The sequence below is a fragment of the Leuresthes tenuis genome, unplaced genomic scaffold (genome assembly GCF_036924035.1).
Source record: "Leuresthes tenuis unplaced genomic scaffold, fLeuTen1.0.hap1 SCAF_21, whole genome shotgun sequence".
NCBI classification, from domain to species: Eukaryota; Metazoa; Chordata; class Actinopteri; order Atheriniformes; family Atherinopsidae; genus Leuresthes; species Leuresthes tenuis.
In genome coordinates this window covers 28,448,991-28,475,289 of record NW_027325375.1, presented here as the reverse complement: position 1 = coordinate 28,475,289, position 26,299 = coordinate 28,448,991, and the positions used below count along the sequence as shown (strand labels likewise).

The following is a 26,299-nucleotide window of genomic DNA, read 5'->3' as shown; positions in this document are numbered from 1 at the left end:
GAAGCGAGTGGAGCTGACGACTGGAAGGAGGGAACTGAGGAAATGGCAAGGCTATATAACCAGAAAAACACAAAAGACACATGGATCGTGACAAAAAGTCCAGTTCTCTTTGGTGATGTAATTTACCTCAAAATGTAAAATGTTATAGTTTGATGTTGGTGTTAAACTACGACTCAGCTAAACAGATTCTCCATACTGTCACAGGTTGCTCTCTAAATTGCACCTGGCCATGTAGAACCTGAATGATTTCTTATTTTGATGACAGATTGCTCATGTTGCTGGCCATTAGATGTATGAATGCAATCTGCAGCATGCCACCACAACAGAACGACACCGTCTCCACAAACATTACACAGCAGATACATTATCAGACATCAGCCGCTGAACTGAAGTCATAAACGGTTAAAGTCTCCAAATGCGAAGCTGCTGAGCTGTCAGAGGAAGTGTTCGATTAATTCTGGTGAAGGTCTCTGGGTTCTACAATATGTACAACGGTGTATGAATTCAACTACTGACGGGAGATAAACAGTGACCAAGTCACTCTTGGTAAGAGAGTCTGTGTTGACTGGCAGGATTCTTGACCAGTTGCAGTCAGTTATTCTAATGGGTGATGTCACAGACACAGCATCCTTGTAGCGCTGACAGTCTGGTCACGCCTTTCGGCTCTAACAAGTTACTGTTTTTCATTTTGGACATCACTCTCTGGAAAGTGCGTCAGTGAGTCATTTTAATAAACAACTAGTGGAGAACTCTAGTTTGGAAAATGCCAACATTACCAGACTGTTACACATGTCTGCTGTGGAGGAGGAATAAAAGAGCCAAAGATCTGGTTCTATAAGATGGGAGTAATTGCTCAGAATTGGGAAAGACTGTAAACAAATAGCAATTAACTTTTACAACAAGCCATTCCCAGACAATAACAGTGAATCATGACAAGCTATCAGCAGCCTGTTGTAAACCATCCCTATTTTTATGTTCTTTTTTTTATGTTTTAATTTTTGGTTCCTTGGGGTGCAATAAAAGCGTTAATCCCTTAAACCTAGTTAAAGAACAAAGGGGCTGGAACCCAACATGACATCTCTGTTACCTCTCATGTAAAATGGCTGCGGTCATGCTTGCTGTGTTCCTAATCCTAATTTTGTGAGACCTAATTTGTAGTAGAAGGCATAAACAAATTTGAATGACACCTGGCAAGCGTGCACACAGCACAGTAAGTGTGTGTGAAAGTGACTCGTAATGGAAGCTGCTCACAGGTAATTCTGCTAAAAACAAGCTTCATAGTGCAAGTCTCACATTACAGATTAAAACTAAAACAAAAGATCAGGATTTATCACAGAAAATAGCTGCTACATTGAAGAAGTAAAATATATAAGCAGCCAGTAAGATACACAAATATAAATATACAAGTGAATATGTTAACGCTCAAGCCAACACCTGTGTGGTGTACAGTAACACATAAATCTGTAAGTTTTCACCTGTCAGACTTGTAGAAGTGGTCAAATAATTTTCTCTGACACTGTTTTCTGCCGTCATCACCCATGATAACCGTAATTATTGGCCGTCTGACAGCCTTCCCCACCTGTCTCACTCCTGTCTCACTCCTGCTGAAGAGTGAAGATATCAGGAGAAGCCATGAGCTCATTTTCATCCACAATGAATATATTTTCCTCTGTAGCTCATATCACGTTACATGAGCTTTCACAAACTGCTGTAGGTCAACCTGGACAAACAATGCGCTTTTAGGGCAGGAAAAAAATGGCAACACTTAGGTTACAAACCTTAGATAATACAGCGCTTATATACTGTGAACAGATGACTGCGCCTTCTCCTGGATTATAAAACAACAACACTTCTCAAAGCTACTCTCAAGTAAATATTCTCTCCTAAATGTAGCAGAATGGCACCTCATTCTTGTAGAATAATTCACGTGTTCATACACAGTTACCACCGCTAGAGGAGCAGGGATATTATCAATGTTCCCCATCTATAGGTCAGTAGTTCAGATGAATGAGTCAGCACTTTCTGTGTCTCTCTAGATCAACTCCTTTTGTTTCAAAAGCAATGAATTGCACAACTTTGCTGGGTGTGTCTTCCCAATACCACACAAGACATGATTCAGAACAGTGGAAAGTCATGAGCACACAAAAGTCGTCAATTTCAGTAAACGAGTAAATCAAGTACGCGTAGCTCCCGGCATTAGGGCGTGGTTTCCTGTACCATTGTCTGTGTTTGTCTGATGACTCAGCTGCACTTTCACTTGTAGTGAACAAATGAAAGGAACTGGTCATTTGGCCGCACTTTCACTACCAAACCCCTGAATCAAAGGCTGAATCATATCCTAAACCACACGTGTTCGTTTACACACACGGACACTTCGCAGTCTGAAATAATCAGCCATGAGGTCTCCAAAGAGTTTCAAATCAAAGACGAAACATCCTTTTCAAGATTTTAAGCAAGATTATTGGATTAATTTTCCAAAGGTTCAGGCACCTCCTGGGATTTAACAGGTGATGTACATCTTATAGCTTTATATGTACACAGACTTCTTAAACCGTTTCCAACCAATCAGAAGCCACGAGTCTCTTTAACACAACGGTCCAGCACAATAAAACAATGATCCCAAAGCAGACCCTGATCTTAAAAAAGGGCATTTAAGAGGTAAAGTGAAGGACAAACTGAGGTCAGGACGCCCAAGAAAACTGGTCATGACGTTGCTAAAAAGCTGGTCCAAACCCCAAACGACCTTCAAGAAAGAGTCATCAGAGGAAAATCCTGTTGTTCACCACATAGTTTATCCTCACATGTTTGCAAAACAACATCAGAATCAGCCTGGTGCTCTAAGTTAAAAGTAAAGAATCATTGAAAAAGATTCACTGGAGAGATCAAACTGTTAAGCATGAGGGTGAACTGATGGTGCTTTGGGCTTGCTAAGCAGACTGTAAACATATGGAATAGATGTAATCTGATGGAGAAAAATCTATTATTGAATAAAATTTATATTTAAAAGCAAACGTCCGAGTCAGGATAATGATCCTAAACACAGTTCACAATCAACAATGGACGAGAGCAACAGGTGAATGCTGAAGATAGCCCCCTGACTTTACCCAGTGTTTATGGATAAACCTAAAAAGATCAGACCGCCAAATAGGCTCACAGGACCAGAAACCGATGCACTGACCATGCAAGGAGACCAAACCTTTGCATTAAACTCTTTACCTCCTCTACTTTGTATCTCTAAAAGACTAAATAAGGTTATTCTGCTTAGAATAACAAATATATCTCATGTAGTAATCCCTCAGGTATTCACTCAGAAAGAAAAGTTTTGACAGGAAGCCAAAACTTCTGCACACTTATCTCGCCACTGGACTGGTGATGAGTGTGTTTGAAAGATCCAATCAAGTCCACTCTGAGCTCAGCCTCTTCAACACTTACACACACACATAAAAATAACAAAACTACGTGTCAACCTGCAAGCTCAGAGTCACTGGACTCATGTCTAACTTTGGGGAGAAGATACATGTTGCTGTTTTCTGAGTCTCTTTAAGTTTCTCATTAACCGAGTCAGTGAGATGGGAAATCAGATATTTCTGTTATGCACATGAAATTTAAAAGAAAACAAACAAAGAAACTAGCAAGAATCCCAGTTATGGCGCGCTAGCAGGTGTTTAAACTACACATTAAAACAAGGTCGACAAAGTTTCAGGATGTACACGTCAGAAGTTTATTATAACCTAACTGCTGTGACACAAAATACTCTTACATCTGTTTCCATAACAACGGGTTTTTGGGGATTTTTACCATAAAATGTTTAGATGTTAATCATGAAACCCCAGTAAAAAAAATACGTGTTAGAATGACATTATTTAAGGCGTCAAAAACAAAACGTTTATATCTTCTACATGAATGTATCCTTTAAAATCAAAAAGAGTTGGGAAAACATGCAGAACCATGAGGAAGAGTTCATCCCTGTAGCTTTACAGGCACAAAAGACACATGTGAAGTTGTCCAAGATGTCAAAGGCAGTCGCTTTTTTACCGTAATGTACATTAGTACCAGACTCATAAGACAGAAGGGGTCAGTGAACATTATATTTTCACTACAACAATTTGAAGGTTTCAGGGTTTTTGACTTGTCAAACAGTATATACAACATACCAAATTACCACATCAAACATGGGATGAAGGACATTGTCACTCTCACTTCTTAAGAATTTGGTTCAAGTGCATTCAAAGCAAATTAGAAGGTCACTTACAGTTAGAGCAAATAGTAACGTTCATTATTATGTCTTCTAGGATCCTAAAAGATAAGAATATCTGATATTTAAACACAACACTGAGTGGGAACATATCTGTCACGACTTGTTGAAGTGTGGATATTCCAAAGGTTCAGTTTATTGAGGATTTGCACACACAAAGATGCAAGTCCTCAACACAGGTAACTTCCAAATTTACACAAAGATTTATCCAAAAACACATGAGACCTTGATACCAGAATTACCACAGAAACACAGATTATCTGTCAAAGAATGGGGAAATAAGAGCAGGTATTTATACGTGGAAGGTTATTAGGAGAAAATAGAAAACTGGTGTCAGGGCTGCGTAGCATCCCTTCCTCCCGCTGGTGGATAGAAAACCAGGGAAAGAGAACAAAACACTAAGTGGACCTTGGAGTTGCAGCCCTGGCTGCGACACTATCAAGTCTGGACAATAAGATGAGACGTCTCTAAATATTGAACATCTTTGTCATCCTCGACACAACCATTGTAGCTTATAGCCTACAGCAAAATTGTGACAAAATGTCACATCTCAAATGAAAGAAATTAATCAAAAACTTCCTCTGACCTGCTTTCTTGATCCAGATCCACACAAAAAACAAAAAGTTTTATTCAAATTGGTTGATGGGTTTTTGATCGGCTCAAAGTGATTTATAAGAGATAATAACGAAGCTATGGAGAAGAAGTCATAGATTACCTGTTTAAACATCATTAAACCATTAAAACATCAAGAGGATTTAGATCTATTGTTTTTTGTGTCATGAATGGGAATATTTCTTAAGCAGCCAGAAAGCTCTGAAATCCATTTTAACTCATAATACATTAAAAAAATGTTACGTATTGAATATTGTTTTGTTACAGGTATAAATACAGGCTCCCTGTCTTCCAGTTGTCAGTAAAAATAACCTACATCCATCTAATGATAAGAGAAAAATAATAATCAAAATAACAAAATCAACAACAAGCCCTTTAAAGGTAAAACTCTAAGACAAATGCTTCTCATGAAAGCTCACAATAAATATGGATCGATCACTTGTTACAGGAATAATATGACTCAGGGAATAGGGGCACGACCAGGAAAGTCCACACTAATCAAGGCCCTCTGCTGACTGGTCACTGATATCTGGCATGTGTCTGCAGCCATGCTGTGTCAGCTGACTTTTATTCTGCTGTGACAGACTCGAGGAACATCGAAGCCGACAAGTCTTCGGTTGATTCTCTAAGAAATTTGCGTCTGAGCTGTTTGACCCACAGTTACGACAAAGCACTCCTTATATTTGAGGTAATGAGTGTATCCTTTTTACCTAATGGGGTTCACAATAGCGCTGATGAAACTCTGCTCATCCTTTCCACGCACTGTTTGTGTCACGGTGACCTTGTGTGACTGAATGGTTGTCATCCATATTTATAACGTGAGACAATTTGTCTGTATTGAGTGGCAGTTCAAGCTGAAATTCAAGGATAAACTGAATGTGTGAATGACAAAATGACCTATATTTGCCTCTTGTTTTTGTCTTTCTTTGTTCTTTCTCAACAATTAAGAGAATAATCTGTCATTTCAAAGCAGTGAGGTCAGCAGTCCAATTAGACACCATAATCAGGGGTAATGCTGTAATCGGGACGAGGTCTGTGAAATGTTGCTAATTACGTCCAACTGTATCTTTAAGTATCAAATTCAAAATATGATATCATGTCTTCACCATTAAATGATCATTTTTGCCATTTTGCTGTTAAGCACAGGTCTGCAGACACCCCTTTTGAATACATTTTCCCCGTATTCGTTCTACTCTATCTCTTTTTTCTCTTTATTTGTACTTCTGCTGTTTTCTTTGCTGCAGTGCTCCGTGATTGGTTGAAAACATGTGTCAAGTCACTTCAGTGCTGCTAGGATAAGAAGTGCAATTGGCTGGTGATCCAGCCCCACTCCACCCTCGCCAACCACACAACTCCCCCGGGCCAAGGCGTAGATGAGTAGGCAAGCAGACATGTGCATCAGGTGGGGCTGCACTCCTTACACGAAACTGTGGCACTGTGGGTCACCTCAGGTAAAAGAGCACCAGCATGTGGACAGTGGAGCAACTGAATGCTTTCCACGACCCTTAATGTGTTTTTGTTCATAAAGTGCGGGGATGAAATTAGGGGCCAACGTAAGACCACTTATGTCATGTTTTGTCTCATCAGCTTCATTTTGTTTGTTCATTCACATCCTTTCCTGCACTGTATCCAGAACTGTCATCTATAGCTGATATGATCACGTTGGCAACGGAATATACCAGGAAACCTTTTTCAAATACTGCAGTACAAATTTTCATTCACAAAGGTCATTAAATCTTCTTACGCAGCCTTCTGGTAACTCAATATTGACTCTGGGTTCACAGGCATCTGACATTAGAATAAACAATTTAGTATTTAAGGTCTTTTATGAAAGAAACTGACTCTGTGTGCACGGCAACGAAGCCTAAAGCCATCCAGACTGCTGTGATGGCTCTGTGATGCTATGGGGTTGTATCAGTGTGAAGCTCATTTACTCCTCTGTGACGACAGCATTAATGCAGAAGAGTTGCTTCAGATCTCTGCTGCTTTTAAGAAATATTTTCCAGGGACGTCCATCAGGTGGTGGCAGGTACTGGACTGGCCTGACTGCAGTCCTGACCTGTACCTGACAGATAATATGTGGGGAATAATTCGCTCCTTTGCCCACAGTGAGATGTGCTTTTCACACAATAACACCTGAAACTCCTTGTTTAGTGTTGTCAGCTTGAAACAAAAACCCAAATGTGTTACCAAATGATGCTGAGTAGACAAGACATGAACTATCTTATGTAGTCTTATGAAGAGAAGCTTCAGAGCAATCTGTTGGTTTCCTTAGTTAGGAAATTGTTTTTGAATTGGCTCTGTATGAATGAATTTGATTATTTGGAAATTAACTAATTAGATTTCATTGGATTATGATTAATTACTAATTGAACTAAAAACTAATTGAACTCCAATTGGCTTGAATTGGACTGTATTATTTAAGACATTTGTTGTATTTGGCACTATATAAATAAACTGAAATTAATTGAAATATGTTCATACTGTTTGCAAATAAACATTTAATGTAAAAATGACTTTCTTTTCTATTTGTTTCTTTTTCAGTTTCATCTCCCACATTGCTAAAAAGCTGCTCATTTGGATTTGAAATGATAGCTACATCCTTTATGTTGACCGTCGGCAAGTAGAAGAACCAATTATAAATAGGACAAGAGTCGTATTCATTTTACATTCACACATACGAGTCAGGTCATTTCCACTCTCGAGTCTTATCCAACCCTCTAAAACTGTACACACACACTAACAAGCTCCGAGCTCTCTTCAGTGCAGCACATCAAAGCTCACTAGTATCAGTACAGCTGGCTGGTATCGCACATTGACATTAAAAAGGCGTTGATATTGAAAAAAAATTAAAAAGATTCGGGTCATGATCGTGCTGTGAGTCAATTCGAGTTGTCCTCTGCCATGCACCGCGGACATAAATAGCAGCATCGCCACTCAGACAAAAGAAAAGCACACAGATGCAGACTCACTCACATTATGTAGTGCTGACGGGAAGTGGCCATCAAAAATCTCTCCCTTTGTTACAGCACAACAAACTTGACAGAAAAGAACATTATTTCCAACGGTGGTGCTGCTGATACTGTACTGTCTGTCTATCGCACAGCAGCAGGGTAATTTACACCTGCAGGCCGTCCAGGAAATAAGGCTCTGTGAGCATTCTGCTTACCGGTGGGATATGGCTGGTGCTCTCCATCCACAGCAGAACTTCTCACGTCCGCCTAAGGAAGAAGAACAGAATGATGAATAGATGATACGTAGCAGAGGTAGATGTCCGGATCGCCAAACGCTGGCTAACAACAAAACTGTTATATACTGACTACTTTTCTTCTAATGCTCTAAATGCATCAGTGCTGAGCGAGTCTAACATTCAGATCAGAGCAAGAGGGGTTGTTTTGCAGATTGAGGTCAGGATTTGGCATGGAGTGTTATGTAACCTGGTATATGGGCCAGAATAATAGTATTACATATGAGATTACAGTTCAAATGGGAGTCACGGTGGTAAAAGGCAGGCTGATGCAGACTGCGGCAGAGGCTGTGTTTTTACGCAATGGCTTTGTGCTCAAAACAGACAAACATGCCCCAGAGAGTTATCATAGCCTTTTTCCTCCTGTCGCGTTTAATTTCTCTTCTCTGCCATCACTTTATGCTTTCCCCTTTTCTTACTAAAGCTCTGCTATTCTGCTATTATGTATTTCCCTCAATGTCACCGGATGGATGGATGGATAGATAGATAGATAGATAGATAGATAGATAGATAGATAGATAGATAGATAGATAGATGTTATTGCCACTTCTGCTTTTTTCTCCTCTCTTGCTCAAAAAAGGGTGGGATATCCGCAATGGTTACTATGGCACCAGACAGCTCCTCGTTTCCTCAGACAACGGCTATCGTCAGTTGTGTGTGAGTGTGTGTGTGTTCGTTTGTGCATGCACATACTTCAGTGTGTACACATCCACATGTCTAGTTATGTGCACAAACAATACATGCATGTGTAAGGCCCCTTGTGTTTACTGGGATGAGTTGCAGCAAAGCAACAATTATCAGTGTGTGGTTCCAGTCAGTCATAAAATCCACTTAAGATTCATTTTCCATGATATGCCAGCATCTATAACTCAACTTTATGCCAGGTTTAAATGGGTCCTCCACCAGCTGAGTTACTTAATGCATTTATGGGATGTTTGTGGAATTACAGCAGGCATTCAGCAGTTAGAGAGGCAGTGTGAATTTCAGTCAGTAACCGTTTCATTGTCTCGGTCCTGCTTTTACTCTTTCTCAATATTTTATCACAAGTGAGGCGATGTGACTTTACAAACCACTGCCTCAAAGCATCCATCCTTGCAGACCTGCTCTTCCTCCTCACTCTGCACTCCAGCAGATGGCAGTGTCTCCATGAGACTTCACTATTCCTTTTCCAAACTGCATGCAGATTGTTTGTACTAATGCACTGAAAGAGCTCAATCTGTCAGAGACGTGCTCTGACCGTACATCTTTAGCACGAAAAGTGAATGAGCATAAAGAGCCTTCTTACTCATAAGCATGTTATTTGCAATTTACTGAAATTCTGTATTCATTTAGAAAATAACTAGGATGCACTAATTAGTTTTTATCCCACAATAAGAATCATTCTTTACAGAAAAAAATGAAAAGAATGAGGTGGGGTGAAGTACACTAAAATGATTTGCAGAAGATCTTCCAAACAAAGGGAGCTTAAGACGGCCGAAACTGCAAGAATTTGCTGTTCTGACAGCTGTGTAAAGGTGGTAAAGAAAGGGAGCACTTGTCAGTCAATATGTGTGCATGTGTGTGTCTATTCATGTATGTATATGTGCCGGGCTGTGGTGTTGGGTGAAAGAGGTGTGGTTTTTTCCACCCTGAGGGGCCTCAGGCCGGGGTAGGGTGAGGCGGAGCTCTGGGGAGGCGCAGCATGGGGCGGGCTGTTTCAGCTGAACTCAGTGCACTGTAACAGCACTCGGGGCGGGAGGTCACAGAGTCCAGCATTCCTCCAGAGCGCTGTCTGTTTACATGACTGCTGCTGCGCCTGGGGGAGGTGGCAGCTCTGCATAACTACACCATCAGATAAAGCCATCGCTTGCATTTATGTTCATCATCTATTACAGAGATAAGAATCCTTTATTCTTTGTTACAAATGCTGAAAACTGTTCACTGTAAACATTAATTAACTACTTTTTTTCTGACTGTACGTTAATCTTAACAGTTACAATAGCTCCAGAGTACACTAAGCTCTGTGTTTATCCAGTGCTATGGGCATATATACTGTGTGCTGCCTCCTTTTTATTCCATGCCTTCCACACAGAGTTACTAAGTAAACACTTGATATTACTGGGAGAACTCCATATGACCTAAACCTGACATACAGCTCAATAACTCAAACGGACATAGAGAAAATCGTTTGCTGAGCATGTGTCAGTATGTCCACTTGTAGTCTAAGACGACACCACATTAGTTGAAATATGATTTAATCTTAAAGACATTGTGACATTTATTTATATTTTCTTAAAAGAACCTGAAATACAGTATGCATTGTGTTATATGTTAACAGGTGTATCTTTTTATACCTGACCTGTGTAGCTGCTAAATTAGTCTTTAAAGTAAGGTCATTGCTTCAAACAGACTATGAATCACATCTTTGTATCTGAAAATATGGATGAGATTCAGCATATTGTTTCATGAGGACTGACTTTAACCGCATGAAAATGTTTATAAAATCACACCAATTCTACCAAAATTACCCTCAAAAGCATCGCTGAGAGGGAGTAAAGCGTCAGATCACAGCTGAAATTATTCTGAAGTGACTCTGGGTTTAGCTTATCAAGTTATTTTATGCAGGAACAGCTTGGACTTGGTTGGGCTGAGTGGCTGCTGGCTAATCTGTGCTGAACTTTGACTGTAGCTCCTCTGTGCTGCTCCTTTCACATCCCAGAGCCTAGAAGCCAGCTGGTCAGCTCTAGGGGAGCACAACAGAGATGGGGAGTGACATCCAAGCCCTAGAGAGACAGTGCTCTGACTGTACTGTGGACTGGGGAGGGGGGTATGGCCGTCAAAGGCTCCATTGTCTGACAGGCCTGCATGGTTTCACGTGCAGCGCATGATTCTCACTGCGGGTCTGAACTATAGCCCAGTCCGATCTAAACTGTCCAGGAGGATGTAGCTGAGGCCTCCCCAGGCAGGTTAAAGTGTAACTGTGTCCGTGTTTTCTCAGGGAAAGTGTGTTTATCTAGAGGACCAACATGGAGGCCCTTTTGTTTAACTAAGTAGCAAGGCTCGCCCTTAAAGTAAAGCTCTCTGAAACACACAGGAACCCAGTGGCCCTTCTGTGTTCCATTTACTGCTCGTTAGGAGCAATCTGCATGACCACGTGTTTGTTTATGTGGGGGGGGGGGGTTACAGTTACATGTTACAGAAGCACAGTTACATGTCAAACAAATGTGGAAGATGTACAGAGAAACATAAGATGATTTTTTTTTATCAATTCCAAGGCAAACAACACCCCATGAAAGCCCACATTATCCAGCGGCACCTTTATCCTATGGAGAATGAACCAGCTGCAGCCAATTAAATGAAAACAGTGCGGCTGTGTTAGAGGGAAAGTGCTGGTATTTTTCAACCTGCATTGTTTTCCCTGGCCCTGTGATGGACTGGCGACCTGTCCAGGCAGTATCCCGCCTCTTGCCCGATGGCAGCTGGGACAGGCTCCAGCCCCCCTGCAACACTGAACTGGATTAAGTGAATCTAGAAAATGGATAGTTGGATCTGTTTTCCCCTCATTTAACTCTGGGTTATTAGAACTTATGGCCCATTCAGAAAATTTAAGAAAAGTAGATGTATTGACTGATTATTCAGTCACTTGGTCGTCATCCAAGCTATGAGCTGAATGAATATAAAGAGCCAGCGCAGAAAGGTAGCAACACACCAACACCAAAAGATCAACTTGTCTGACGATGCTGTTGTTCAGGAGGTGCAATGCCTACCGTGGTTATCATCTTAATTTAATATGCTATTAACTGCAAATCAGCTCCAAACATGTAGAGATAATCAAAGTTAGAATTCATTCAAATTTCATGATAATCTGATATGTTTTGTGTTATTTCACTACAGACAAAAATGATCCTTTGATTCCAAAAACATCCATACAGAAGTTTACTCCAAGAGCAGAATACCTCGATATAAGCTGGAGGTGTTTTGGACTTTGGACTCGATCAATACAGCAATTGACATTAAAATGGAAACCATGACAGTGTTGAGAGTATTTGCTGCTTCACAGCATAAGTCTGTTTACTTTTTTAATCCTTGGAATAAGCATGCTTGTTTTTGTTAAACGCATACAGTAACATCACCCAAGCAGAGGAATTACCTTAACCTTACTGCTTTGAATAACGAAAACACAGCAACGATATAATAAAGAAAAACACCTTGGTTTTATTTATGAAAGTCTAAATACATGGATTATACACTTAAAAACAGGAGAAATTGGAAGAAAAATGTTCACTTCAGGTTGTTGAACCTGGGACTTTATCTGTTTTTCAGTTGTAAATAAGAAACATTTTTTTATTTCATTTCTGAAACTCTGAATAGCATCATTGAGAGTGAATCCAAGGGCAAGTAAGAGGTTCATCTCTACTGTAACCCCTGAGAAAAGAGAAAATGACAGATATTTCCACACAAATCTATCTATTACCCATTCATTCCAGCCATCCTTGGCCCTTGCATAGTTGGAAGTCACGTCGAGCTCTCTAATTTGAAAATATTACCCATGTTATGAACAAGTTTACTTTAGGTTTACGATGCTTACCCTGCCTACAATTTCAGCTGATAAAATTATCCTCAGTTTTTGAAGATCCCCTTTATGATAATTTATTTTACATTAACACCATCTTTAGCGCTACCCATCTTTACCTTTACAAGCCTCTAAAGGATGGAATCACTCTTGTGGCATGAAACAAGCTGTGCTTATCACATTGCTACCATACTTCTCAGCTGACATCAATACATTCAAGACAAAACGTGAGCTGGGGGTTGTTCGGACAGCTGAATGATTTCTAAAGTCTATGGGGATTGACCTGGATTTGGAGCCTGCTTTAAGTGCCCATTTAAGGAAATGTAGTTTTTGGCATTCTTGCATTGGCCTCATTTTCCAACCTGGCTTGTCGCTTGCACTGAACGCCCTTTTCAGACTATGTGTACACACTGAAAATATCCATGCTTACTATAGGTATATTTAGGCCGCTTACATGGGGTCAGAGACGTCCTGACGAACCCAGCCTAGCCCCAGAATTCACGAACGTTAAGCGGAGGCTGAAGAGACTCGAGGGGAACCACACAGACAGAAAAAGAGGTGTTAAGCCTATTTCAGCAGTGTAGAGAGGCTTCTTCATTAGAAACTGAATACAGGCACGTCCAGACAGAAAAGTGGCGGTTGTTGGCCACAAGATTGTAATTAATTGTTGTGCAACACTTGTTGACTGAATAATACAATTATGTAAAGTAATTTATTCAGAGTTCTAAGGTAAAATTGTGTTTGCTCACAATATTTCTGTGTCTCTGTTTTAAATGACCCATTTTCCTCTTCCTATTTGACAGTTTCAGCAGGCATAGTGTTACTGTCTCACGGCTCAATGAGTCTTTGTAAAACTGCGAACAATAAGGCTGCTTTATAACCTGCCGCATTTTTGAGAAATTACAGCAACAGCAAACATAGTAAGTCTGGTACAATGGCCGGCGCTGTAATCAGCACAGTGTCTTCGACCGCGCTGATTGTATTAATAAATCAGTTCTCAGAGTTGGTGAGAAATGATAATATTCTGGGTCGTAAATGGATGCCAAACAGATGTCCAACTGCATTTTTCCAAAATGTCATTTCAAAGCCCAGAGTCAATAAAAGGAAAATATGGACGCACACAATCATCTGGATGCAATGACATTCTTAGTTGTCAAGTAGAAGAGATAAAGTGTCATGATGAGGGATCAGAGCTTTGCATTGTGAAACATGAAGCTATCACTGCAGAAACCTGTACTACCTTTACGGATGATCATGCACAGAAACTAGGGATGGAGTGATTTTCAATCGAATCGTGATCTTTTTTTCAAATGGCGATCTTGAATCAATTTAATGCCATAAGATGTTAAAGAAAAAATCTCTAGAACCTGCGCTTTACTGTGTATTTAAAAATGATTCCCATGGAGCAACATGTCTGCATACAGAGCTCTTTGATCTGTGCAACTGAGGAGTGAATATGAGACTCTTAATTATGCCCTGTTGCATCGTTTTTTTCCATCTCACTTCTTTTCGGAGGTACGTGCCTCAGACTCAGGCTCTCTTTGTCTCCTCTGTTCTTCATCTCCTTGCTTGCTTACCAAACACTTTTCTCTGCGCCACAAAAGAAATAATTCACGCATATATTTGAACAATAACTTTATTAAATCGAGGGATCAGCGTGCGTAAATGAAATGCTCCTCACACAAATAACCAAACCAAAATAAAACACTTCTGTCTGTGCAGATGTGGCGCAAAAATCTATATTTCTAAATAAATGATAGGCTGTAATAGGGATGGAGTGATTTTCGATTGGATCGTCTATCGACAGTGGCCAGGGTCGGATGATCTGAAGACAGGGTCGATTTCACATCTCTAACAGAAACCCGTTTGATTCTATGAGCAAATATCTCTTAAGCTGCAACTCAAAGAATGTCCTCCTTCCCAAAATGTTTCCATGCATCCTATGCATACGCAGGCAGATACAGATTAGATTTACGTTAAAAGGAAATGCAACCTTTAGTGACTGTGTGTGTGAAGGGTAAAAAACGGCATCCGTGATGTTCGTGTCACGTTGTATTTCTGACGCAGTTATGAAGTTGTAGTTTTAGTGGTTAGTCCAGGTAGTTTGGATTTCTAACCCAAACCAAGTGATGTTACAGGGTAAAACAAACCAGAAAATGACAAAGTTTAATCAGAAGGCAACCCGTCATGGCATTCAGAAGGTGATGGTCGTGTTGTAAAACGAATGTATTTTAGCTCAAAGTTAGACCGTTTTCCAACTGTAGCAAAGTACAGTTTCAATCTAAACCCAAGCAGGAAATAGCTATAGAGTGTTAAAGTAAAGTAAAGTGTTGTCATATATGACAGAACATGTCTTTATTTCCATCTCACATGGATGAAAGCGCTGCATTTCATTGCTTCATCAGCACCCCCCTCCTTCCTCTTTAGGTCACCATGTCTTGGTAATGACGCCAGCTCTGATGTAGAAACGCTGATATGAGGCCTATTTCGATCATGCCGCTTTAGGGGGCCCCACTTCACTGGAGAAATAATGAGTTGTATTTAAAGAAACAAACAAACTGCAGATGTGACCTTGTCATTTGGAAAACTTGTTGCAATATCCAGTGATGCTCTTGAAACGTACGATAAACTTAATGGCAAATAAAATGCACACTAAGTAAGGAAGGCATTCATACTGTAATGGGAAGAATTTCCCTCTCTATGGCCCAAGGGTCTATACCCCCAGTGTTGCTGATTCGGCCAATGATGAGGAAGCTGAGGACGATGCTGCTTGCTGTGAGAACAGACGATAAGATGAGCAGAAGCATCGACATGCAATTACTAAAAGCGAATTTAAAAATCATGCATATTAGAAAATGTTGAGAACATTTTCCTGAATTGTGAAGTTAGACTCTCATTGATTTTCTTTTAATCAATTGTAGAGCTGTTCTGAAATCATGTCTAAATAAGGCAGCGAGTATGTATTCAAAGCAAATAAAAGCCAACTCTGCTGTCAGGGCCTAATAACTGACATAATGTGGCGCATTAGCCTTGACCTGATCAGCTATGGCAACAAAGCTCTTTTTGACAACTAGTTTGCTGATTTTGCTGCCTGTTATGCCAAAAATCTAGCTTTTTCGCTCAACCTCGAATTAACAGAATTTATGCTGCCAACTTGAAGTCCAGAGAAATGAATAGATGAATATGAATTGAGTACCTTTTGTTGAAGGTGAAATTCGTAAGAGCTGCATACCACCTTAAATAATCAGATATACGCTGTTCAGATTGAAGGGCCCCAGTAAAGATCCTGCAACACGAATCTTTCGGGACTATATGTGCAAGTAATTAGTGAGTTTCACATCTTGAATCATTCAAAGTAGTTATGTAGACAGTTCAGTTCGTGTGCCAACTTGAGTCTTGTGTAATGTGCCGTCTGTCACTTTGCCAAATTATACCAAGAACTGTCGAGCTTAATTTCAGACATCTTAAAAATATCTGTTTGCTCCATACTTGTAGATCCATCATCCATATCAATTTTTTTCACAGTTTTATACTTTAATTTCCCCAAACTGAAACAAAATGAATCAACATCAACTAAAGTAATGCTAATTAAAGCTTAGATCTTTGTTCCGTGAACAGTTTTATGGTGTTTTACAGTGTTCTGCCCTGAAAATTAGGGCATGAATGTAAACACTTAGGCAAAATGCACAGGCTTGCAAAGCTGTGCCATTATTTATTTAATAACTTATTTGTGTCTTTCTGGATATTTTGGTACTAACATAACTAGGGTGTATGTTTAACCCCTGTGAGTATGCCTGAAACCAGCCTTCTTACTGAAGAAGTAATCATCATATGTAGCCTGTCGGTGTACAAGCTTCCAAGTATACAAGTCTTTAGTTAATATCTTACCTCGTTTTAGCAGGTGTTATGATTGACAGTTGAGCTCAGTATTAAAAGGATTCTGGTCAAATTAAAACAAAGTGAGCTGTTCTCTGATTGGCTAAGAGTACTCCTGGGCGGCCAATGAGAGGCTTCTGCCCAAATATGGAAAAAGACGAGCAGGAGTGCCAAAGAAACTGATGTGATGAAGAAGAAAGTGGTTATTGCCAGAAATAAAGTGAAACACAAGAAAAAGAAAATAAACACACACACTCAAAGAAGTTAAAGGTGAGAAAGAATCAAAGAAAACAAAATAATAGGGTAGAGTTATAAAAACAAGGAAAACTCATTTGATGGTGATATCAGTTTGTATTACAGAGAACGACATTCTAAGACAATAGGCATCTGATTGCCTGATTAATACACTGGCTAAATTAAACCTGAATAAAATGTAGCTGTCTTTAATCTAATTATAGCTTTCTCATGGGAAACCCAAATACTTTTCAATGTAATTAAGCTCAATATGCTGATACGGTCACTGCTGGCTGAATGGCGCCATGTGTTACAGAGAATAAAATGTAGTACTTATATAGTACCAACAAAGATTATCCCTCATTAGAGTTGAGCAAAAATAGGTTTGAAATAACTCCGTCTAGATTCAGCGGAGCTTGTTCCACGGTTCAAAAACTAATCTGAAACATAAAGTGGCATTAAATTTGAAATTGAGGCATAATTGACATTCTGTCCAATAACCCTGTTCCCCTCCACATCTCTTTCTTTGTTACAATTCAAACATCCTCATGTGTAAACAGTTCATATGTTTGTCTACACTGAGACTCACAGTCTTAGTCTTAGCGTGTGTGTTCACCCACTGGCTCTAGGTATGATCAGCAAGAGCAAGTCTGACTGCTTTTCTAGCAGGTCGATCCCACCAGCTGGAGCCCAGAGAAGGACAAAAATGTTAAGAGGGATGCTCTCCGTGAGGCACTGCTGCTACCCTTAGCCCCTGTCACGTGTGTTACCTGAGGAGGAACAAGACGGCAACATCTGGATATGTTCTGAGGGCTGTAATTTTAGAAGGTCTCCAACGCTCTTAATCCCCTCACAGTCAGTTGTTTATTTTGGTACTGCTCTCTGGTCAATAGCCAGATTTCTTAGAAGCAGACATCAGGTTACTGAAACTTGTGCAGAGAGGCCCCACAAGCAAAAAAAAAAGATCTGCACACAAGTACAGTGAAAACAATTACCTTTCCAGCTAAGAGATGGGTTTATCTGTCACAGCACCCTGTCTCAGATGCTTTATTGTGTCCAGAAAAGTCATTTACCATCACAATGTAAATACCTGTTTCAACACGTGTACTGAAAACATAAAGCAGCAGCTGTTTTCTCTGAAGCAGGACACAGATCAGTAAAGATGGAAAACATTACAGGTCATCATGCATGTGTCAAACCTGGCTAACTGGCTTTAGAAAGGAGTTTTCAGCTTTTGCCACACAGTAAAGACCAGTGAAGGAAGTAAGGATAATACTTTTATTTCACTTGGCGTTTGGGAGTTCAGCTAAGCTATTGATTGGCCAATCTTCATCATGTTTCTTTAAAACTAAGCTTTTAAGTTCAAATTCAGCCTTAAACAGGATAAAAGTATAACTTCAGCCCGTTACATTACCAAACAGATGCAGAAATCTGACTAGGTTTTAGATAACGGAGAACACTAAACAACGTTTTGACCAAAGCAAACAGAAACCTGGCAGGAACTGGCAGAAAAGGAAGAGAAAAGCAGAAGATAAAGCGTACTGAGAAAAAGAAAAAGATATGAGAAGGGGTCAAAAGGGTAGAGTGAGGAGCGAAAAGGGGAAGCAGAGGGGTAATATTTTACAGCTGACGGCAAACGTGTGGTCTGGCAGGCGTACCGGGAGTTACTTTATTAGAGTTGTTCCTTTTACAAGGGGCTGTCCTGAGAAGGGGGGAAAGTTAAGAGTAATCATCTCTTCCCACTTTGTGACACAGGTTATTGCTTCATAAACTACTCTATTGTTTTAATCACATCACCCATACACACGTAACCTTCTACACTGACCCATTAATCTTCATTAAAACATCTTACGGGTGTTTTAAGTGAGACCAAACCATCACCAGAAATGCATTTCTAATGTCTTTATTAGTCTAATTAAACCCTTTAAAATTCTGAAGATTTCTTTGTTGGTCGTGTTAAACGACCTGTTCCTTTCATTGTCTTTAATGTAAAGCAAAAACGTTAAAAACATTGAATTATTTGCTTTTTCAACCTTCTATTCTTTATAAAATACAACAGCAAAATACTGGATTTGTATAAGAGGAACATGTACAGACACTATGGGAGCAGGAAAAGTGGATAAAAGGTCAAATATGTCTACAATAACTTAAAGTATTACCACAACTGACATAAATATTCACAGTTCACAACAAGAAGCATCAAAATTACCTTAAAATCTTTATCCCTCGTGCTGCGCAGTCCCTCTGTGGGAAACAGCTAAGTAACACTTGCTTCTGGCAAAGCTTCAGCAGTTTTTGGTATAAATACGTAATTTTGCAAACAAGAACGCACAAATATCCATGAGCGCTTGTGCATTTGGACTGAACCTCATGTCACGGTTGTCCCATCAAAAAGAACGTGTTTACTTTTATTAAAAGATATTTCCTTTATATGCAATCAGCCAAGCAGAGGTTTTCACTGTCACTAATGCCCCTTTGGTTTGTTTAGGGATTACTCTAAATCGTTTAGTGAAATGGTCTGTGATTACTGCACTGAGGCTGTCTTTTCAGCCCAAAGCCGCATGCCACCTACAGCGGGGAAACAGGTTTTATATCACATCCTTTCACCACCTGCTGCCTGAGCTTAACTTTGGCCTTTGATGGAGATCACGGTCTCTTAATTTTCCAAGCAAAACAAATTTCATCCCCAAATGCCATGCCACAACTAATTCTGATACGTTTCCGAGTTACTGCAACGATGGCAACTTCAGCCCTTTGCTACCACAAAACAATAAATGAGGCCTGATGTAACTGCAATAGCCCTTTCCCTCATATGTTGTATAGTTACAGCACTTCAAACACCGAGGTTGGTACCAGTAACAAGTCAGCCTCAGCAACTAACTATGGCAGCGTGACCTTCAAGCCCGGCTGTTGTTACTTTCCATAGAGGTCAGCAGCTAAGAATGTGGAGCATGCAGAGTCAGAAACATACCTTTCTCTTCCAAACAACCCCCACCATCTTTCTGTATATACTGAATTGAGTTATGTTACTACAATTTATATATGTATGAAAAAAAATAGAGAGAGATACATACTGTATATATATATTTTTATCAACAATGTATATGTGTATATATATATATGTATATATATATACATATATATATATATATTTGTGTGTGTGCATGTGATGCTAGTCAGTATTTCTAAGAGTAGTGACCACTGGAGAGACCTAAGCAAGAAAAAGAGTAGGAGAGCTATTTTAATCTGTTTTTCCTGCAGGATATCCTGGGACAGCATGTCGATTTTCAAACAAAATAACTCACAACAGAAACAAACGAGTTCAGCCATTCCTGGTGCATTTTTTCCACGTTAGCCTTTGCTTTCTTAAACTGTACGCAGTATCAAGCTGAGGGTCACAGGGATCCTTCTATGGAAAATAGATGCTATTTACTCTGTAGCAGGTAAAATATGTGAAACACTTAACATCACGCTCTGTGTTCTTAGAGTGTTCTTTGTGCATATTAATGTAAATATACAGAAAGAAAGACAGTATAACTGAAAATGATAATAACACATATCCATCAGCACAGAACTGCAGTGGTGGTAAAGTAAAAGTTGTCAGCTTTGCCACATATTGATCTATAACAACTGATCATTATCAACTTTTATATCATTTTACAGCCAGCGAGGCACAGGCCCAAATTAATACTAATGCTGCTCCTTGTCTGTTTAGGAAGAAAAAAGCAACTGTTCTATCCATCCATCCATTTTCTATACCTGCATTGTCCAATTCAGGCTCACGAGGCAGCTGGAGCCCATCCCAGCTACAGTCAGAGGAGAGTCAGAGTACTGTTCCATCACAGGGCCAACTCTCTCCTACGATCAATTTAGAATCACTCATTAACCTAAAAAGCATGTTTTTGGACAGTGGGAGGAAGCAGGAGAGAACCCACGTATGCTTGGGGAGAACATGCAGAAAGGGCCCAGCTGAGATTTGAACTGGGAGCTTTGCTTCTGTGGTGACCATGTAGCCCCTGATGCATTACTTTACAGTAAATTATAATTGAAGTTGCCCCTCTGTAAGCATGCTTGGGAGTGCTACCTTTTACTAACTGCTTTAAAAAAATAGATATGAAAACAGACAATGATATTTAGCTATAAAACATTGTTAAACAGAGGCACTTGGTTCTCAAAAGTAACTGAAACTTGACTGAGGATGAGAGCTTTTCTGGGTAAAATTTTGCTCTGTTGCTGAGAGCTTCAGGTCTTCATCAATGATATTGACTTCAAAATAACTGGCTATATGTTTTTTTTAATTGCATTAAGGCATGAGGATCTGATCTCTGATCACACTTATAAAGGGAAAAACCTGACATGTGCTCTTTTTGAGACACGCCAGCTTGTTGACCTGTGATGTATCACGCTGCAGACAGTTCCTTCTTTGTATTTCAACACTAAATTTGGTTTCAGTGTCATCTTTGGGTCAAGTTTTGTCAGAATCTTCAAAGATCTTTGCTTTGTCTCCTTTTTTTAATTAAGTACATATGAACAATCATACAACAAACACAAGAAAACTTAATTAGTGCCACCCTCTTTGCTCAAATCTGCCAGTCTGATTAACTCTGTTCTTGTCTGCCAACATCCAATTAAGATGCCAGCAATGATTGGTAAACTGTGTTTGGCATTACTGTCATTAAACCAGCAGCTACACTATTTTTGCAGGCTAACTATTAACTACAAACGTCTCTCCGTTGCATTCCTCATGTCCGGCAGAATGCAAACAAGTGTACATCACTGAAAAAAGAAAAAACATCTTTAAATTTTTTGATTTTAGACAGAATATATACAAACATTTAGTCCTTATCAGGTCTTAAAATTAGGTAACTGCAACCTCAGATGAACATCACGTGATTGTTTATGTTGCTATTTATCTCATGAAAATCAAGCCAAAAAGCAGGAGCAGTAAGGAAACAACTATGTTCATTCTTCCTGCTTCTATAGAAATTAAGAGGGCAAGTTGCAGCCATGTGCTGATAATTAAATTTATTAACCAATCATCAGCAAATGGGAAGTTTTGACAGTTTGCTGCTCTGGAGGATTCAGATGTGTGTTAACAAAATGTCAAGGAGGAAAGACATCAGCAAGGATCTTCGAAAATCAATTGCTGCTGCCCATCAATGTGAGAAGGATTATAAAGACACTTCAGATCATTCAACAGTGAGATTGATTACTCATAAACTGCTACTATTCCCTGAAGCAAAAAACCCAAGAGCTACATCTCAGACTCAAGTCCATGACAGTGCAATTCGAAAATGACTGAACAAGTATGGTTTGTTTGGAAAGGTCAGAAGAAAATCAGGAGAAAGCCTTGTCTCTCTAAAAAGAACATGACGCCACAGCTTAGGTTTGTAAAGCTGGATCTGAACAAACCACAAGACTTCTGGAACAATGTCCTTTGGACGGACGACACCGAAGTGGAGATAATACTTAGTGCCTCATCTGAAACACAGCGTATCAGCACAAACACCTGATACCAACTGACAAGCACAGTGGTGGAGGGCTGATGGTCTGGGCTTGTTCTGCAGCCACAAGATCGTGACCTCCTCCGTATACTCGAGTCAAATGACAGTTAATCTGACCAAACAGCTAAAAGTTGGGCTAAAATAGGGTCATGCAATTGGACAATGGTCCCAAAGGAGCATCAAATTCTAACAGAATGGCTGAACAAGAAAATAATTATGGTGTCTCAATGGTCCAAGCAAAGTCCAGACCAAAGACTGAAATGCTGTGGTGGGACCTGAAGAGAGCTGTGCATACAACTGCTGCAAAGCTCAATGAGCTGAAGGAACTTTGTAGAAAAGGATGATCTAACATGTCATGTGTTGTTGTTTATCTGAGGTTGTTAATACTTCAGTTTAGGAAGTAGTGTGGACCTGATGATCCTTTACTGTCCTATGATAAAAAAACCACCTTAGAATTACGAGGTTTACCCTCTTTTTTACATGACTGTACATTATGTCCTTTAGGCTCCAGATCATACTAGAATGGCAGCTCCAACCAGAAACGATATGTTGCAACAGTTTTACAGAGCACACATTGAATGGCCACTGTAAGAAAACTACAATATTAGACACATAAAGTTATCATTAACATTATATTTGGTTAGAAATGCAACAAATTTTCATTCTTACAAAGCAAACCCCAGAGTCTGATGAGCCCCCACAAACATTCCAGGTTGAAGACGTTGGGCATAATGTTTGATATTAAAGATCATTGGTTTTCATGTCAATCACTGTCATTTGAGCCAGTGGAGGTCTGAAGTGAAGACATCACAGTGTCCTGTGTGTTTCCTGTCTGTGGCAGCGAGTGTGTGTGTGTGTGTGAGTGTGTTTATTTCTGGACATGTGAGATGTCTGAACAAATGATCAAGACAGAACAAGACATACCCTGAGAGAAGCAGAGCAGCTGAGTCGACTCCACAGATGAACCACAGACCAGGCAACACATCATAAAAGCACAACACACATGCCTGTGCACACACCAACACACGTGCACGTTCACCAAGAGATAGAACACAGCTCACGAAAGGAAAAAAACTGCATCAGAGCGACAGCACTTTACGGTTCACCAAAACCTCTCACAAAAGTTTTACATGTACAGAAAAACTTTGCACTGATCAGAGGAAAGACAGTAACCTGTGCAGCTTGAGAATAACTCACCCTTTTCTGTGCAAGTCCGCTTGCTGTCACTCCAGTAAGGCAAGTTTGTTCCTCATAATTCTTGCATCTCAAGATGGAGGGAAAAACTCTCCAAACACAATTCCTTTGCTCTGAGTTTTTCTTATTGTGAGTTTACGAGGTCCGGTTCTGTTTCACTCCTGCTGACTGCTTCGCAGCCACAAGCAGGACAACACTGACAGACAATTAGCAGGACTGAGAGAAAGCAGTGAGAGCTGAAACACACAGGTGCATGCAGACTCCCAGAGAACACAGAGAAGCATAGTGAGCTCAGAGGAGCACAGTATGAAACGGCTCCTTTGCCAGCGGTTCCCCTTGTGTGGGACTCCAACCTTACTCCACCTACCCCCTCCTCCCTGCACCACCCCTCCCTCTCTCCCAAACAGCTCAAAGACATAGCAGAGAGGGACTCAGAAGTTGCTGTTTCTTCAAGTTTTTCCTGTGAATAGTTTTAAGCACGATACAGAACTTACAGAAATTTTACTTACAGAAAAACCTATGTCTGCAAACCTGTTGTGGAGCAACAGTGAAGAATGTTTCTGATCCACGCTACACAGAGAGAAAAGCACTCCTTGCTTGACATACTGGTAGCAAAGAAAATCAATATTTGCAACTATGTTGCATGATTGTAAACCCAAAACCAGATCATCAGCTGCTATTCTTTAATCTTTGAACCAGAGGTGCAGAGAATAGAAGAAAGCACAAATGCTGTGAGTGTTTACTGTTGTGTTGCAGGAGGTAAGAAATGACTTCAGCTTTGTTTTTTTCTCCAAAACCTTGTTAACGTCTGCGGTCTTTCTTATAGAAAATAAATAAATAACATTTCTTTTGCTCGATTTCATTCATTCAGAGTCAAAACTCCACCAAAGGGAACACGAAAAACTCTTCACTGAGCATCGATTTTTATTAAGAAAACTAAAGCAACATGAGGGCTTCTGGAAACATCGATCAGTGTCTCGCTTTGACAAACGCTGGCCTCAAACAGGTCCTGCTGGCTCTCATTTGAAATTACGTCAAAAAGCCTGTCATTGTTTTTGGTAACACGGTGAAGATTGTGAGATGGCATCTCTGTCTATGTACCTGACAACCCGGCATTTCCCAGCTGAAGTATGCTCACGTGTTCTCGTCCTTGCACTCTGAAGGCACTTAAGCCCTGATAATATGCCTCACTAACTTGTGACAGCTGCGTCCAACCTTATTACTGATCAGGGAGACTAACCCTGCTGTTCAAAGGCTGAAGGAACATCTGTAATTATAAACTCATTTAATGTAAAATTACTAAGCATCTTCGGATATATTCACGTATTAAAAATCAGCTTTTAAATTCATGTAACACTTTTTTTTTAAGTATACCAGTGCAGGTAAATCCTGACCTGATACTACAAAAATAGACACAAAAAGCTTAATCTGCCAACACATGATTTATAAATCAGGCAAAACAGGTCCATTCCTTCACTTAACGTTACCTTCTTACATCAAATACTGAAGCTTTCTCCCAAAAACAGGAGAAAATAGATATTAACTGCCACATGACTGAATCTCCTTGAAGTAAACAGTAAAGGGTCGCATCACACGGAAGTCACCTGATACACAGTCATTTTTATATTATCTGCGTCACACTTTCTACATATTGTTCACTTGCAATTTTGGGTGTTTCCCTTCCTATTCGCTGCCTGTAGGACCACAAAAAGTAAAGCCAGACCTCAAACTTTTTCCATAACTTCAGTGACTCCCAAACTTTTTCTTTCCTCTGTGTCCTGGCTGATGCTTTTGCCACTGGCGTGTCTGGCAGACAAAAATGACACCCACTTTAGATAGCTCTTATTCACTGTCTGTCATGGCTGTTCAATGTGTCTGACAACCCTAAATGGGTCCGACGAGGACACAGGAATCTGTGGCCAACTCTTGCCAAGAGACACTTTACAATTTGACTGAGGATCCAAATATATTTTCATGTTAGCTGTGACAGAATAAGGTCTCACAGCTTATATTCCACATTACTTACACACACTTATTACAGTATTTTACAGCAATGATATTGTTTATTATAATGTTTTATTTGTTACTTGTAAGGTAGCAAGTAAATATCTGATCAACTCAATGGTAAAATGAGCTAAAAACAACACTGAGGGAATAATTACATAACTCCTTCCTAATCAAACAGATCTACCGTAATTACTCTCATTCTTATCATTATTACAGAATTCAAAGAGTTCCTCACACAGACCAAGAGACATAGGATGTTATTGGCTTAGTAAATGTGTTTCTGTACTAGATTTCCTGTGCTGTAAAACTATAATTAACTATAACACATATCATACATGTGGGCTCTACTTTAGGTGATAAAACAGATGCACTTTGAGACTGCAAGTGATTTAAAAGGATTTGCACAAAAAGTGGACTTTTTCTTGTCTTAATCCTATTTTTTAGTTTGACATTGAACTGGTTCCCAGTTAGTTCTTTAATTTCAAGCAAAGTTGCTCCATTTCATATCAATAAAATGCACCGTGTTCGGATTTTCTTTGTAGTTTCAAATTTGTAGGTTAAAAAAAAACATTGATTCGTAAATTAAAAATTATAATAAAATTCAAACTGCAATTTATTTTCCATTCACAGGAAGAATAAATGGGCCTCTTTCATTCTCATGCCCTTTTGTAATGTGAGAAACAGCAAATGCTGTCCTTGTAAGAAAGTACTTAACACCTACCTGCTACCTGCAGGGATGTTGCTCGGTCCTGCCACTGCCCTCTGGTCTCTGCAGGGAAATATGAAGTGCAAACCTGGATAAGTCAGAGCTCTTTTAT

The 26,299-nt window shown here is 39.8% G+C and overlaps 1 long non-coding RNA gene across 1 annotated transcript in view; it reads right to left on the bottom strand.

Moving 5' to 3' along the window:
- Positions 1 to 23,742, bottom strand: part of LOC140280261 (uncharacterized) — a 43,121-nt gene extending 19,379 nt beyond the window's left edge. The window contains exons 1-2 of the long non-coding RNA XR_011909395.1: positions 23,478 to 23,742; positions 8,037 to 8,088 (exon numbers count right to left, since the gene is read on the bottom strand). This is a non-coding gene — a long non-coding RNA (uncharacterized lncRNA). The remainder of the gene's footprint in view (positions 1 to 8,036; positions 8,089 to 23,477) is intronic.
- Positions 23,743 to 26,299: the final 2,557 nt, after the last annotated feature.